We start from the raw sequence: 6,055 nt of genomic DNA, 5'->3' as shown, positions 1-6,055 counted from the left end.
CAAATTTTCGTTTTAGGAATGTAAATAAAATTAAACTTTTTCTAAAATTAACTTAACCGCAAAAAATTTTCATTATGCTCTAACGGTTAGAGTCTAACCATTGAAAAATTTTAAAAATCTATAAAATGTTAATTTAGTAAGTGCATAAAGAAAGAATGTTCGTTATTTTTGCGCGCGTTCCAAATAATTTCTCCCACGATGAATCATCATCTTGAAACGCCGCATAAACGAACCGACTGAAGAACGTTTCGATAAGTATCGTATCCAGCATATACCGACTTGTACCGACATTCGCCGACAAGCGAAAAATTTGTGTATGTTCGGAATTCAGAACCACAGGCATTGTTTGAAGTGAGCTCTTTGATGCACTGCACTCATTGTGTAACAATTTTGTAATCTTACTCTTTCCTCTTTATTCATTAACTGGTACTTTTATTCCTATTTTTTTAATTTAAAAATCTCAATTTGGCAATTGCTAACCAAACACTTTTATTCTTCTATTTCATTTTTTGTATTTGTGATGGTTAATAAAGTTATTTGTTAGGTTCATCAATTACTTTTTATAAAAAGTTATTTGCATAATCATAAAATTACTACCATGAACATTTGCGTTTGACAATAATATAACAATATAAATTTCAAACAAACACAAATAAAACAAACTTCAAACAAAAAAAGAACTTTCAGCAAATGTGAGTCAGATGAGCAAGCAACCACATTTCAAACAAGCATCATCAGAGCGATCCAACAATATCCCATCACCATCATCATCCACCTGTTTGATGTTCTGGCCACCATTATTTTGTTTTTTAGATAAAGACGAGCAAACACACAAACACACACGGATGCACGTATCTGGAATAAAATGTCAAGGTTGGAGTACTTCAATGCATGCAAGTATATCATGCAATAAAGCTTTTTATTCATCTTTTCTTTCCATCGTATCAAATTTCTTTTAATTTTATCGAGCAAGAAATGAACAGCAGAAACCAAATTAAACTTGTTTTGCTCGGTTTAATTTATTTATCTTAACTGGCTAACAATAAATGTATCCGCATACATGCAACACAATTTATTATATATTATTCATTTTACCTGTTTATTTAGTTAATGTAACTTCAGTTTAACATAAAGTTGCATTCACATGGTGTGTGTGTGTGTATACTTGTGTTGTTGTACTCAACCGCATGCAATTTAATGATTACAACAACATAAACTCACTTCCGCACAAATTTAAACTTCAAATGCGTCTGCTTGCGTGTTACGAAGTTAGTGCAAATGGATTTTCTCTTATTTAATTTGTATGCGCTTTTGAATGTGTTTGTGTGTCTGAATGTGTTGATTGTATGTTTATTAATGTTTGTATGTTTACTGGTGTTATTTGTACGCTTGCAGATATTTGAGTGTTTGTAGGTGTTTGTATATTTGTAGCTGTTTGTATGTTTGCATATTTGTATGTTTGCTGCAGATGTTTGTATGTTTGCAGATGTTTGTAAGTTTGCATGTGTTTGTATGTTTACAGGTGTTTTTATCTTTAATAGTTTATTTGTTGACAACAAAACATAACGATGGAGAGTGCTCAAGAAGTTGTTGTTAACAACTAGAAATGCGGATAAACACAAGCAGCGTAGCACACCACACACACACAAACAAACAAACACAAACAAACAAACATACACACACACCTAATGACCGGACAGCCAAAGAACATGTGAGGACATGAATTAAAATTAATTAAAACATTCTTGTGGGTGTGGAGTGGTTGGTTGGTTGGTTGGCTTAAGAAGTACATGCGAATGCGTAGCCCATAAGCCTTTGTGTTTGTCTTTAATTATTATCACCAAGTTTTTCTTGCGATGTGAATACCAGTACCACCAGGAATGGTGATGACGACGATGATGAAGTTTTGTGTATGATGGTGGTTGTGATAACGGTTTATGATGACAATGTTTTGTAAATGATGGTGGGGATGATGAGGGTGACGATGATGATGATGATGATGATGGTGATGATGATGATGATGATGGTGATGGTGATGATGAGGAGGAGAAGGAGGAGGACGACGTATGTATGTTTATTCTGAAAAAATTTAATTGAAATTAGGTGAAAAGGAACTATTTGGAATTAACATTATTCCATAGAGAAACTTTTCACGGAATGCATCAGACCTGTAGTCGCGTGCAGTTATTATTATAAATCGTATCCTTATTAATTTCTGGTGGTTTGATGATGGGAAGATATCTATCTATATTTCTAGCGATGAATGATTCAGTCAGATCAAAACAAAAAATTTATATATCTTTGTCACCTTTATCATTATCATCTTCACCATCATCTTTTCAGAAAAAATCAATCAGAAAAAAATTTTCTGTGAATATGGTGCCAATCATTTTTTATAATTAAACTTTCAGATGAAAAGGTATTAATATAAGAAGATATTTAAGATATAAATATATATTATATATGTAATACACGAATGAAAATTCGACGCGGGCTGACTTAAACTCAATGAAATAGCAACATAACTAAATTGACGTGCATTTGAATATTTATATGTAACTCTTATATTAATTCATAACAGGATATATTATTATTATTATTATTATTATTATTATTATTATTTGGATTTTAGATTAATAGGATTTTATAATTATTTCATTATTGATATTTGGTATTTGGAGTTAGAAAATAAAAGGATGTTCTCATTATTATTATTATTAATTATTATTATTATTATTATTATTTGTATTATATGTATATGGATGTGTGGTACATAACTATGCTATGTGTAAAAATATATAAATATAAGTTTGTAAGTATGTGCGTGTGTGTGCGTACGTGTGCGTGTGTGTGGTGTGTGGTGTGTTGTGGAGGTGTGTGTTTGTGTGCGTGTGTGTGTGCGTGTGGAGACCCAATTTGCCAAAACAATTAAACTTTGCCGCAGGGGTTTGGATGGAATGAGGTGAATTTTGATGTAGGTGATGATAGTTCACCACAAGTGATTACTCTAAAACGAAATGGTGGTGACGATGGTCGTGGTAATGATGGGAGGAAGATGATTGTTGGGATGATGATGATGATGTGATGATGGTGGTGGTGATAGTGATGATGGTGGTGGTGATAGTAATGATGAGGATAGTGATGATAATGATGATGACTATGATGTTGTTTTGGGAGCTGCTGATGATGCGTGATGGCGATGATGACGGTGATTAGGTGTGGGGCTGTTTTTGATGGAGGAAAGGAAGATGATGACGGTGGTGATGATGATGATGAAGAATTTTTGTATATAATAATAATAATAATAATAATAATAATAATAATAATAATAATAATTGTCATGATTGTTTACATGTATTGGTTAATTTGATTCGCATATATTCAGGACGATGCCTGCATAACTTATTAATGATGATGAAAAACATATATTCTTATTCCTCTACTGTTTAGTCAGATAATCATTCATAATTAAAAGAATGTTCCTTCAAAGCCATTGTTGTTTGTATTATTGTGTATAAGTTTTCCATGTTACTTACAAATTATCATTATTTTATTATTTTATTCTTGTTATTATTATTTTATTATTTTATTCTTGTTATTATTTTCGAGTTATTCACTCAGTAAGTTGTACGTATCTTCAATCGTTCTCACTTGATCTATTTTTAGTATTAATATTCTCTTTCTTTGCTCCTCCCATATCTCTTTCTGTCTCTCTTAATCGCTCTCTCACTCTCTCCTTTTCTCTCTCTCTCACTATCTCTCTTACTCTCTCTCCTTGTTTTTTTTCTTTTTTTTCTCCCCTCTTTTTTCTAATTCTTTGTGAATTTTTTTGTTTTTTTTTCTTTGTTCTTTTTTTCCTCTTTTTTCCTCCCTCTTTTTTTTCTCTCTCTTTCTCTTTTTCTTTCTTTCTCTTTCTCTACCCTTGCTTGTATTTTTTTTCTTCAACCATTCCTTCCGATTGTTTATGGAATGTCTACTACTTTCGTTTTCCAACTCAACATTTCATTTCATCATTCTTCAAAAATTCATTCCTTCGCTCTTCATCATCGCATTCCTTTTTCAATCTCTCACTCATCTCATCATCATCATCATCGTCTTGCTGGTTTACATTGTTCCATCAACGATGTGACTATCATCATCTGAACCACCAACATTATCATCTTCGTTATCATCATCATCATCATCATCGTCGTCGAAATCATCACCATCATCTTCTAAATTCAACAACATTATACCATCTTCATCGCTATCATCATCACCGACATTTTATCGTCATCATCATCACCATCATTGTCGTCATCATTACCGCCATCGTCATCCTCATCATCACCACTACCCTTATCATTATTATCAACATGGTCGTGATGTAAAGTTTGTTTTTTTGATTTATTTCTCATTCGGATAAACACCAGATGTGTGTTAACTCCTGTTGTTGTTGTTGCTGCTGCTGCTGTTGTTGTTGTTTGTTTGTTGTAGTTGTTGTTGTTGTTGCTGTTGTTTTTGTTGCTTGTTGTGGTTGTTGTTGTTGTTGCTTGTTGTGGTTGTGGTTGTTGTTGTGGTTGTTGTTGTTTGTTGTTACTGTTTCTAAATTTTTGTGTATAAATCATTATATAATCAGAGGTGGATTGGATCAAGATGAGCCTAGGAAGCCATGGTCCCCGCTGTGAGCAGTGTTTTTTTCTAAAGTCTTTAAGACTCAGCAGTTTTTAGACAGAAAAACACGCTGTTCTTATGTACAAAATCGACCAAAAATTGAAGCAATGGAAAAAAACAAGGTCGTCAGCCTAATTTGGGCCACCCTAGCGAACATCTGCTTAGTTTCTTGGTCACACTTCACGTCAATTTCAAAATGTCAACATTTTAAAAATTTTGGTTGGTCCTACCCCTCTGTCAACGTTGTCTAGATATGCCACTGTATATAATAAGATATATTAACTAACATTAAAACTCATTGAGCAACGGTAAATTAAGTGGATGAATTTTTAAATGAGAGAATGAACGAATTAATTATAAAAAAAGAAGAATTGATAAATAAATAAATGAAGGAGTGGAAAGACAAAATGAATGAAATACCTCAGTAGAACTTGGCGGTAAGCAGCTTCTGGAATATTCCCACAACATCAACTGCGAATGCATGCTCCATGTTGAAAAGCTGAGCAAATAAATCCAGACACTCATTATACATTCTACTCACGGACTCATTCACTCAAGTCAAATCTATCCACTTTTCTAAACAAACAACTTCAACATTTCGTATAATTATTTGAATACTTACGAACACACGTGAATTTGTTGTGTGTGTGAGTGAATGTGTGTGTGTGTGTGTGTGTGTGTGTGTGTGTGTGTGTGTGTGTGTGTGTGTGTGTGTGTGTGTGTGTGTTTACAGTTCGTCGTAAATGTTTGTGTATGTACGTATGTGTACGTGCGGGTGTTTATGTGTGCGTGTGTATTTGTGTAGATGTTTGTGTGCCTTTGTGTGTGCGCGTTTGTCTGTGTGTTCCATAAATCTGTCATTACATAGATATTATATTATACATCAACTATCCTTCTATGCATGGCAGGCAAACAGCTCAGCACGAAAAATCCTTCCTAAAGAAACACACTGCATATGCCACTCATTAATCAGATACTTCTTCGCTGGTCAACATTTGTCTGTTTGTCTGTATCTGTGTGTGTGTGTGTGTGTGTGTGTATGTGTGCGTCTGTGTGTGTGTCTGTGTGGGTGGGTGGGTGTGTATGTGTGGGTGTGTGTGTGTGTATGTGTGCGTCTGTGTGTGTGTCTGTGTGGGTGGGTGGGTGTGTATGTGTGGGTGTGTGTGTGTGTAAGAGAGAGAAGAGAGGGGGAGAGAGAAATAAAAGAGAGAGAGAGAAAGCTCTGTATTCATCATATTTTGGTTGTTTATTATATTTTTTAATTTTACAAATTTTATTCAATAAAAATTCATCAATTATTAAAAAAATTTTCCAAAGTGAGAAATTTTTCTTTAAAAAGTCCATATTATTATAACGTTTATAATATATATATATCATATTATTCAAATCAAAAGATATGGTT

This window comes from Helobdella robusta, assembly GCF_000326865.2.
Source record: "Helobdella robusta unplaced genomic scaffold HELROscaffold_4, whole genome shotgun sequence".
Lineage (NCBI taxonomy): Eukaryota > Metazoa > Annelida > Clitellata > Rhynchobdellida > Glossiphoniidae > Helobdella > Helobdella robusta.
Note: the sequence above shows the minus strand (reverse complement) of the source record.